This window comes from Solanum pennellii, chromosome 7 (genome assembly GCF_001406875.1).
Source record: "Solanum pennellii chromosome 7, SPENNV200".
Taxonomy (NCBI): domain Eukaryota; kingdom Viridiplantae; phylum Streptophyta; class Magnoliopsida; order Solanales; family Solanaceae; genus Solanum; species Solanum pennellii.
In genome coordinates, this window is record NC_028643.1 from 2,367,372 (window position 1) to 2,379,824 (window position 12,453).

A 12,453-nucleotide genomic window follows, 5' to 3' on the forward strand; every position below is an offset into this window, starting at 1 on the left:
CATATATTGAATCTGATATCACTTTCATTATTGATATATTTGATTTGTCTTTAATTTTCGTTTGTCATCATCTGATACACGCTACTATCAAATTTAAATTTTAACTCATATATATCGTCAACTATCTATCTTCGATCATAAAATTCACTCAATAAATTCGATAGAAACTTTCTAAATACCTTCTAAAAAGTAAATCAATTCCAAATTATATAACTTTATATCATGAGCATAACTATCCACTACAATGAGTCATAATGACTCATATGTTCATTAGATTTATATAAACTTCAAAAAATTGGAAAGTTTCAAAATTGAAAAAATAAATAAATAAATTGTCAATGCTCAAGGGGACTACAAGGATTAAATCATTTCTCTTTTAGTAAATATAAATAATTGAGTCGAACTTTTTCAAACTTTAAGCTAAGAAGCATCCAATAATCAACCCTTTATGAATTATGAAGTCCCCACATTTAAAAACTTTAATTAATCTTTCAAATAATGGCATTAATAATATTTTAAAAACTTTATCAAAGTATGGTTTCTTCATTATTATATACGCTTTTTATGTTTTTTTTTATATGTTTTTTATTTTAATTATGAGTCTATTTAAAATAACATTTTAATTTTCACAAGATAAAAATAAAACTCGTACATCACTCGTTTCTAACTCCACTTATAAAAATATCTATATATATATTTGTTTAACTAATTTGCATCTTCTCTTAAAAAACGAGTAATGAATATTTAATTATAGATTTCTTAGAAAACTCTATAGATCATTTAATGGAGCAAGGTTATGTATGAAAATTATTCCTTCCTAATTTTCTAATTTTCTAAAGCTACACTCATTTTAATATTGTATGGATCAATTAAGCATGTTATTATTATAGGGTTTTGGGACTCAAATACATAACCTTAAAGAATTTTCTGAACACCTTCTTCTGTTAAAAGATATCAATACTTTGTATATATATTTATTAAATTGAAATTTGACATGTATATACAATATAATTTTTGGATCAAGGATGTTTTAGGGTGGGTCCGCCCCTAGGTGGGGGTGGAGGGGGGGTTGAAATTAGTCATACTTGTTAATAATGAAGATAACAAAGGTTACCAATGTAATTAAACTAAACCAAAAAAGATTTCTATATAACCTTTAACCTCTAGAATCATTGAACTTGTTTGCTTGAATAATAAGAGCAAACCACCTCTTTTTTCCCCTTTCAATTTCATTTCACATTCTTAAACCAAAAAAGCAAAAAAAAAAAATATTTTTATTTTCTTAAAATACAAATCTCCATGGCTTCATCAAAATCTCAATCACCAAAAAGAATTTGTTATTGTTCTCCTACTACTCATCCTGGTTCTTTTAGGTGTAAATTTCACAAAAATGGACAAAAATCATCATATTCAAGAAGATCATCAAGTTATTGGGAATTAGCTAAAATTGCAAAAGCTAAATCTTTAAAAGTATTTTTACTTCAAATAATCAAGCCTTCAAGTCATGATCTTCAAAGGAGAAGAAATTTTCAGCCTAAACCATCCAGGTTTATTGGATCAATTAATAATATTAATCAAGAACATGGGGTTATTGTTTCTTGAATTTTTTTTTCTTAATTTAATTTTTGTTAATTAGTAGAATGTTTAAACTCCCATAAAAGTGGTAAATGGAGTCATGGACTATGTCACTAATATGTATGTATATATGAGGACTTTCTTTATGCTTTTATTAAATTTTATAATTATTGTTTGTTCAGATATTTTTTTGATTGTTATAACGAAATGGTGTTATAAATACATATAATATGATAAAATATGAAAAATTGATTCTAAAAATCTTTGATTATTACATTGAAATATCATATAAAGGATGATTTGTTATAGAAGTTTACTCCTTAATTATGATGAAAGGGTCATTAGTGAATTTTGGTTTGTGCTTTTCTCTTTATAGTTTTTGTTATTCTCTCTTCTTTTTTCTTTTTTTTTCTATTTTCACATACTCTATGCTCCCACGTTCTTTGTCAGTTAAATGTTTGGTGTAATTCAAAATTTTTAATGTAATCTAGATTTATTATTTTTTGGTAGGAAAGAGAAAAAAAACTTATATTAGATTAAGGATGTGTATATGGGAGATTACATATGTAATTTTGATGTAGTATGGCAAGAAGGAAAGAAACAGAAATATTCAAGTATAAGATGGTGGTTCGTATTTGTCATGTTTTATTTTTTGAGAGCGAAAGTAACATCGAGTGATTCAAGATTTTTTTTGTAGGATAAATATAGTTCAATGTCGATGAACAAATTTTGTATTTACACATGAATAGATAAAAGGGAAATTTATGCGGTTAAGCAAAATTTATACAACTTAATTATTTATCATAGTTTGCTATAATTATCATTTGCGACTAACATTATAAATTAATTATATGGGCTGACTTCGAGTTTGTATGATTAGTCATATTTGTATGTACTTAATTTGTAGAATGTACAAATACATATGCATAATATATAATTATCTAACTGATATTACATATACAATTCACTTCTCTCCCACTCTCTGCCCTCTCAATATACAATTATCTAACCCACTATTTGCCCAATGTATTAATATATAATTATCTAACTGATATTATATATACAATTCACTTCTCTCCCACTCTCTGCCCTCTCAATATACAATTATTTAACCGTCCCACTCTCTGCCCTCTCAATATACCGATATACATATGCATTTCACCTCTGCTCTTTCTCGCATCTTTCCTCCCATGTAATTTTTCTTCCACCCTTTGCCCTCTCTCACTCTCCTCTCTCTCTCCCAGTCTCTCCTCACTTCTCTCCTCCCTATTACATATAACTACGAATTAAAATTGTCAATCTATAACTATAAAATAACTAAGTTATTTTTGAGTGGCTATGTGAAAGTTCCTTTAAAAGAATTATATAAACTTAACACTCGTATTGTTGGGGCTTCCTTTGATGGAATCCCTCCAAAAATTAGCATATGCCACTATTTGCAACGAACACACGGTATTCTTTAGTAAAAGGCGAAAGAATAGTTCGCTATGTGTCCATTGCGTGGCTGCGTGGGTTTCATTGTGGGCTCTTGAGCTCCTTATATACAACTTCCAAACGCTAACTTCTTCACTTAACTTAATTGATGTGGGACTTTTGTTATATGGGCTTTGTTTCTTCCCATATAATTTTGGATGTTGGGCTACAAATTTTTGGGCCATCAAAATATTGAGCTCTACTCATCATAGACTTCTTGAGTTTATTACATATTCAGTCGTGACGTTAATATGTAAATGATTTTTAAAATACCTTTTAATTGTTGAAATTATATACATATATCTTTCAACAATAAGAAAAATACATGCCTAAAGTATTGATTTCATCATATCTTTGGTTTTGATTTAAAAAATTATTGTATCTGTCTCGAATTTCTCTATCTATTGTGATTAAAGTATCTCGTGTCGTGTCGATACAAATACGACATCAATAAAAGTGAAGAATCTACACAACTTGTTAGCTTCAATGATTAACAACATATTGACAAATTTGTTGCCTTCAATCATGCATTTTTGTCAAATGTTAGAGAGCTAAGTCGACACATTATTAAATCTAGGGGAAACTACACATTGACTAATGGAGAGAAAATGAATGGAGTTTTACATAATTTGAGACATAACTAATTAAAAGTTTATTTCACGAGTCTCTAATGGCTTAATATATTTAACAACTAAATAATGGATTTATATGTAAAAGAAGATTAATTAGCATCATATTTTGCTATTAAAAAGGAAAACGGAGCAAAGAAACCATTCCACTTATTTTATTTACTTTTAAAAATATGGGGAAAAAAAATATTTCTAGTAACATATAAGAACGATTCATCATCTTCTATACAAATTAGTATATATACTCAAATAAAATTGTCCCAATTAAATTATCGAGTGACATAAAATGAATATATTTTTTTTTTATTCATGACAAATCTATTGCCAAAGTTCATGATGTAATTTATTATTTGATCAAATTGTTCCAAAGAAACAGAAATATTTAGTTTAAGATGGTGGTTCATACTTTTGTCATGTTTTATTTTTTGAGAGCGAAATTAACATCGAATGATTCAAGATGTATTTTGTAGGATAAAATATAGTTCAATGTCTTTAAATGGTTTAATTTATAAAGTATCCCATTCTCTGCCCTGTCTCACTCGCCTCCTCTCCCAATCTCGCTATCCATATATACAAATACATATATATAATATACAATTATCTAACCGATATACATATGCAATTCACCTCTCCCACTATTTATCTTTCTCGCTCGCCTCTCTCTCTCTCTCTCTCTCCCAATCTTACTCGCATCTTTCCTCCCTATAACATATAGCTATGAATTGTGGAACTATAGATAATCCTTCTCCCACTCTTTGCCCTCTCACTCTCCTCTCTCTCCCAGTCTTTTCCTCGCCTCTCTCCTTCCTATTATATATAGCTACAAATTAAAATTGTCAATCTATACAACTATAAAAATAATTAGGTTATTTATTTTTGAGTGGCTATGTGAAAGTTCAATGAGAAAATTATATAAACTTATGACTCGTATTGTTGGGGTTTCCCTTGATGGAATCCCTCTAAAAATTAGCGTATGCCACTATTTGCAACGAACGCACGGTATTCTTTAGTAAAAGGCGAAAGAATAGTTCGCTATGTGTTCATTACATGGCTGCGTGGTTTTTCAAGATGGCGCTTGAGCTTAATATATACAAGTTCCAAATGCTAACTTCTTCACTAACTTATTAATGTGGGATTTTTTATTATTAGCTTGTTTCTTCCCATATGATTTAGGATGTTGGGCTAAGATTTTTGGGCCATCAAAACATTGAGCTCTACTCATGATAGACTTTTTGAGCTCATTACATATTCAGTCGCGATGTTGATATGTAAATATCTTTAAAATATCTTTTGGTTGTTGATATTTTAATACATATATCTTTTAACAGTAAGAAAAACACGTGCCTAAAGTATGATTTCGTCATAAATTTTTTATTATTATTGTACATGTCTCGAACTTTTCAGTCGATTTTGATCAAAGTATCCATAATTGATTGATCATATTTAGTACGATCTCGCACTCGTGTTATGTCTGATACAAATACGGCATCAGTAGAAGTGAAGAATATGTGCAAACTTATTAGCTACAATCATTAACAACATATTTGACAAATTTGTTACCTTCAATCATGCATTTTTGTCAAATGTTAGAGAGCTAAGTCGACACATTATTAAATCTAGGGGAAACTACACATTGACTAATGAAAGAGAATGAATGGAGTACATAATTTGAGATATAACTAATTAAAAGTTTATTTCACGAGTGGCTATATGGCTTAATATATTTAACAACTAAATTATGGTTTTATATGTAAAAGAAGATTAATTTTAGCATCATATTTTGCTATTAAAAAGGAAAAGGAAGCAAAAAAAAAAACCATTCCACTTATTTTATTTACTTTTAAAAATATGGGGGGGGATCTAATAATATGAGAACGATTCATCATCTTCTATATGATTGGTATATATATACTGAAATAAAAATGTCTCAATCAAATTATCGAGTGACATAAAATAATAGTTCTTTTGTTATTCATGACAAATCTATTGCCAAAGATTACAATTTCATGATGTAATTTTTTATTATTTGATCAAATTGGGAGCCATGAATTTATTGTGGCTTGTTTTCAAAGTAGTGTAGCATCCCATATGAAAAGAAGTCTTCTTTTGGGACCAAATGCCCAAATTCATGACCAATATTGTTACTACTTGTTAGATTCTTATTAGTCCTATCGGTAATATGCGAATTCATATTTACACCGCGTAAGATTCTTTCAAGGATGAAGAGTTCCTTAACACATAATTTCTTCTTTATAGTCACATCCTTGTTTGTCTAACTTGAAAAGACACATGTACCAACTTCTTTTAAGTTTTTAATGAATATCTACCATAGTAACTTTAATAGCATAAATAAAATACTTCTTTAATAAATTACATTTTAAATAAATAAAATCATGAAAAATGAAAGATTTATACTAGTATTATTGGGATTTTTATTTAAAAAATCCCTTTAAAAATTAGCGTATGCCATTATTTACAACGAACACACGGTATTCTTTAGTAAAAGGCGAAAGAATAGTTCGCATTGCGTGGCTGCGTAGGTTACTTTGAGTCGCTTGAGCTCCTTATATACAACTTCCAAATGTTCACTTCTTAACTAACTTTGTTGATGTGGGACTATATCTATATGGGCTTGTTATCATTAAATGTGCAACTCCTTAATTAATGTAAGTAATTAATGTAACAATGTGACTAATTATATTAATTTATAAAATTTATGTTGTTGGTTTGTCCTAGAATTGTAAATGAGATACGAGTAACAAATCAATTCCCAAAAAATAAAAATAATTACATTTGATGATTTTTATTTACCTCAGTTTTATTTTATTTTTCTTTGGGAAAAAGGACAAACAAACTCTTGAATTGTCGTAAATTGTGTTGGGATTATTGGTGCTTCTGTCGTCTAAAAACTAGAACAAATATGTCCTTCACTTTAAAGAAAGACTAAATAGGGACACATGACACAACTTAATCCGTCGATCTGATTTTAATGAATGTCGGTGAGTGGATAAGATTATGACACATATATGTCCGTTAGTATAAAGGGTATATATGTTCTCATTTTTGGACGGCATGGCATCGATGTCCTAAAAGTATGACGAGGAGTATTTGCATACATTTTACGATAGTTCAGAAGTATATTTATCCTTTTTTTTCTTTTTGTTTTCTGGGGAGGTCGTGGATAGAAGGTTCAAAGTTAGTCTATTGCTGTGGTGAATCAACTGTGTCAATCATCCAAGTTCTGATACAAAATTTTGAGATCTAAAACGCAAAGAACAATTGCATAGATTAAGTAATTGATGGTATCGTCATACTTTTTTGATATATGATGTATCTTGCTTACTTTTTTGATACATTACATCCAAATACCTTTCAATGATATCACCATCATAACTTTTATTTTGATTTGAATAAATCATTTTATCTGTCTCGAACTTCTATCTATTATTTTAGGTAAAATATTCAAAATTAATTGATCAATCAGGATATAAATTTCACACCCATATCATATCGTGTCGATATAGATATATATGGCACTCAAAATAAAGAAACCCACAACTTACATGGTAGTACAAGGTTTTAGGCAAATTCTAGTGGTTAACATTATCACGATGATTGACAAATTTGTTAGCTTTAATCTTCTTAGTCTTGTGACAAGTAGTACCCATGCACTTTTGTCAAAAAGTAGAAAGCTAAGGCCACACATTACTAAAGTCTAGGGGAAATTAGTGAAAGAGAAAATGAATCACGTGGTATAGAGAGTGTATCGCTGAAATTTCGATAATAATTTAGGAGAATATTTATATTTTATATCAAAAAAATATAAAAAATATTTTTTTTCCTATTATGTAATATATGAAAACGATTCGTTATCTTCTTAACATATTGGAATAAGAATATCCCAATCAAATTATCAAATGACATGAAATAACCTACTTAGAATTAGAACCAAATACACACTATTTTATATTTTTAATATCATATCTCTTCACATGAATGTGAAAATTTCTCAATATTCCCAACCATGAATAAGAGCCACAAAGGCACAAACTTAACTTTTTCTACATACTAAAGGATAAATATAAAAGAACAATAAAAAATGAATAACTTTTTTGTTATTGTTTTAACAAACCTATTGCCAAAAACTCAAGTTCATGACAAGTGATTTATTCTTTGACAATGCATTTGATCAAATTGTCCCAAAGTATTGGGAGCCATGAATTTCTCTCATGGCTTGTTTTCAAAGTAGTGGCAACCCATGTGAAAGGAGTTCCTTTTTTTTTTGACCAAATGTCCAAATTCATGACCAAAGAATCTAAATATTGTTACTAACTTGTTATGCCCTAATTGGTCCACATATTCTTTCAAAGGTTCTTGTCATACTTTGAAACAACCCCCCCCCCTCCCAACTTAAATATAGTGAGGTTACAATTAATTTGGATGCGCATAGCGTAAAATATATATAGGGAGGAAACGTTCGGTAATAGAATTTTATAGTTTCATATTAAAGATTTGAACCCCAAATAATTAGAGATGGAGAGATTCTATTTGTCTCACCACAATTATCATTAGTATAGAGAAGTATTGAAACACTCTTGAACTTGGCGTAAATTATTAGTTTTATCTTCGAACTACGGAAAGTCTTGAAAACACTCATCTGCTTAACTAATTGAACATAAATACACCATCAATATGTCACATAGTATAGCAAGTAGGCTTAAACTCTTTTAGAAATATGGGGTTCTTAATAAAAAAAAAGTCTTGAGAAGTGTTGAAAACAATCTAAACTTGACGAAAATTTTGGGGTGTATTTCACTCAAATTGCAAGGTGAGTGGTGTATTTATGTTCAGTTAGTCAAGTAAAAGAGTGTTTTTAAGACTATTAATAGTTCAGAGAAAAAATTAATTATCGTGTCAAATTTAAAAATATTTTTAATACATCTTCCTTATTAAAAATTAATTATTCGCATCAAATTTAAAAGCGTTTTTAATAATTCTCCCTTACTTAGGTCCAATTGGCTGCTTAATTTCTGTACGCTTAAGAAGACTTGTTAACTAATACACACACTAATTGAAGTAACAAACAATTGATTAATGGACTAATTTAGAGAATAGCCAGCAAATACATAAATGTAGTGTTGTTTAAACATAAATATACATACTAAAATCATATATAACATACATATAATATACATAAATGGTGTACATGTTTTGTATATTTAGAGTAGTCTATCTTGTTTATTGAGTTTCTAGTATATTCACACTATCAAAGGCTCAACCAATTGTATTACTTATGATCTCAATAGTCAATATTGTGAATTTAATAGATTAACATAATATAACAATTTAGGTTCAACAATTTTTTTTAATTTAAAAATACTTTTTACGAAGTCTTAAAATAAATTTGAATCCATGGATGTGTGTACTATGTGGTTGAACTAGCTTGGAATATGCAATATTAATTTTCTAATGCATCTTCAAATTGTACTTGATTTGACTCTTTGAAACAAAATTACCTCTAACATTATTTTAATATATATGCCAAAAAATTAAAGCTTCAATTGTTGACCCAACTTGGTCAACTCTCAACCTATAAGACATCCATCCAAGAATCTTCTTTCATATTTATATTTTGTTTTATTTCATTGCTTCAAGTAAAAAGGAAAAACATAGTAAAACTTTTACCATTTCATTTCTCGATTCCCTAGCGGAATGTTAGCTCTGGTTTGCAATATTATATATCTTATCAGATTTTAAATATGTCTAAGTACACGTATCTCAAATACATGAGATTAAATTAGGTGTAACTAATTTGTTCGGGATACATCATATTCAAGTGGTTTTGCATGTATTTGTGATGTATAACAAATCTCGCTCTTCTCTCTCTCATGTATTTGGTATCTCAAATGCATGTGAATCACTCCAGATACATACAGCTACATGTATATGGTGTAATACATTAATCTGGGATACATACAAATCTCGCTCGCCTCTCTCCCCATTTTTGTGTATTTGGTAGCAAAAATATATGTGTTTAAGTGTATTTTTTTTCATTATATAGTAGAGAACTCTTAATTAATGATAAAATACGCAATTTTTTGAATATATATATATATTAGTAATAGTGTATGTATAATTATCGTATCATTTTTTTCCGAATCATAAGTGCATGGGAGTAGTCTTTTATATATGTCTATGGCCTCATGGGAGAGATGAATTATTTATTTATTTATTTATTGCAATTGGTCAATTATATTTTTATTTTTTAATTTTAGTAGAAAAGGGGATCTTCATGGACCTTTATAATACAACATACATTTTAAAATATGATATTATTGTTACAAAACAAAATAAAATATAGAGGCATTTATTGTTCTAAAAACACTAAACATCTATCATGATGGATTATGGAGTAATTAATTGAAATTGGCGTATACGTGAAGGAGTAATTAGCATACAAATCTCAAAATACTTTTCTTAATCCATATGCATGTATGCCGTTTCTTCTAAGCTAATTATAGTTTGTTAGGTTTAGGGGGATGTATCTTTGGATCTTGTTAATTATATTATTGGAATGTAATATATATGTCGAAACAATAATGTGTTGCGACTTTTAACTAAAAAGCATTATTCATTGAATAAATATTTCACGTTCACGCAATCTGATTTTTTTAAAAAAAGGTGATTGCAACTCAAAGAGTGTGACGTAAATTTTTCATTCTGATACAAATATTATATTGATATTTATTTTCACGACTCAAACTCATAAAAATTAAGATACAAACTTTAACTTAGATAAATTTTATTTGGAAAGTACTAGTTTATTATCAACACCTTTTAGTGTAATAGCCAACTCTATCTAGTAGGACAAATCCCTAACTATATATTAAATCAACATGCAAAAATATGTGTTTATATAAAAGCTAAGAATATATAAACTTATTCTCTAGAGTAATTAATTAAACATTATTATTGGGGTTTAACCTAAAGATAACTAAAGCAACCTCCTCCTTATAATCAATGTAACATATATATGTATATTTTTTATTTCATTTCAATTTATCGTATTATTTTACTTTCTAGTTCATTCTAAAAAAATAAATAAAATTTTTTTACAACTTTTTAGTTTCACGTTCCGTAATATATTTAAGACTATAAAATTAGAAGACATTGTGATACATTCGCTATATTTTAAATTTATGAACATAAATTTTAAAATTTTCATAAATTTTATATTAAATTAAATCTAGACAATCAAATTAAAATAGATAACAGATTAATAAAAAAATTCATAAAGTGAATTTTATAAAATTTAAATTTTGAATTCGTAACGATAATTTTAGGTAGACATTCATTCACACAACCCCACATGTGTATATGCCTAATGTTATGACACACCAATAATTGGCCACTATTTTTATTTATTTTTTTCAATAAACTAATTCATCATATTTTATTTGAAAATCATAAAATAAATTAATAGGACGTATGTGTATACGTGGCAACTTTAGGGAGTGCAAAAAGATTATCTTTATAATGACCCCCACCCCACAACAAAAGTGACCGTTAGTCAAATGGAAAAGTCCCTTGTAATTTTATAGGTTTATTTATTTAAGGGAAAAGACACAAATATCCCTTAATTTATGTTCGAAATTTTAGAGATACACGTATATTATATTAAGGTTTTATTATTCCTGAACTTATTTTAATAATTATCTACCCTTTTTTGACCTACGTGGACGAAAAGGGGTAAAAAATTATTAATAAAATAAGTTTAGGGGGGATAATAGGACCTCTGTATAGTATAAGTGTGTCTCTGAGATTTCGGACATAGGTTGAAGGGGTACTTGTGCATTATCCCTTTATTTAATTATACTAACTCTTATTTGCATCAGCTATATATATTTTTCAAGTTTCTTGCCTCGTACATCATATTAGAGCTTTATTAAATTTAAATTCGCATTGAAAAGTTTCACATTAAATAATAAAATATTTTCTAATAAAGATGATTTTGAACTCAAGAAAACTCAAATACGAAGTTTTTAAATAAAACTGAAAAAATACTTACCGTTTCATCAAAATCTTTGTTTATCACATATTATAGTTTCACTAATATATCAAAGCTAGATACAAAAGCAGCTCAACGAATCATATTAAAAGTTGTTTATGTAAAACTTTTATACCGCAATTTATGTAAAAATTTATGCATCGTTACGTTTATCGAATCAATTCAATATTTTAAAACATGTAATAAAAAGTTAGGAACCAAATTCTAATCAACTAGTTTTAAGAAAGTTTTTTTTTTACTTTTGACGTGAAAACACTTTCATTTTTTCTCTTTTTACTTCGATCAAAATATAAGTAAAATTAATCGCAAAAACTTGTTTTTATTGAGAAGTTTCAATAGGATTGTAAAATTTTTAGTAGTGAAATATTGTAGTCCTGTTAGATTAATTAATACGAAGGCATAGAAAATGTATATATATATGTATACTTTATATTGTATAATTTTACATTTATCAACTAGTGATGTAACTCTTTTAAATAAAACTAAATTCATGGACATATATTTAATGGATTTCTCATGCTTTGTTTACAAAGTAGTATAACATCGCATGTGAATAGCTATTTGAATATTCTTTTTGGTGTACCAAATTGACAAAACATTTTAATATCAGGAGCAAAGCTAGCGTATATGATGTAAATTTAATCAAACTTTCTCTTTATATATATATATATATAAATTTAATCAAACTTTCTCTTTATATATATATAT

At 27.8% G+C, this 12,453-nt stretch overlaps 2 non-coding genes and 1 pseudogene across 2 annotated transcripts; all 3 read right to left on the reverse strand.

Annotated features, from left to right (window-relative positions):
- Positions 1-2,964: 2,964 nt before the first annotated feature.
- Positions 2,965-3,081, reverse strand: LOC114078171. Its single transcript, XR_003579713.1, has one exon. It is a non-coding gene; the product is annotated as a U5 spliceosomal RNA (small nuclear RNA).
- Positions 3,082-4,614: 1,533 nt separating this feature from the next.
- On the reverse strand, positions 4,615-4,730 carry LOC114078173. Its single transcript, XR_003579715.1, has one exon. It is a non-coding gene; the product is annotated as a U5 spliceosomal RNA (small nuclear RNA).
- Positions 4,731-6,103: 1,373 nt separating this feature from the next.
- On the reverse strand, positions 6,104-6,229 carry LOC114078175 (annotated as a pseudogene).
- Positions 6,230-12,453: the final 6,224 nt, after the last annotated feature.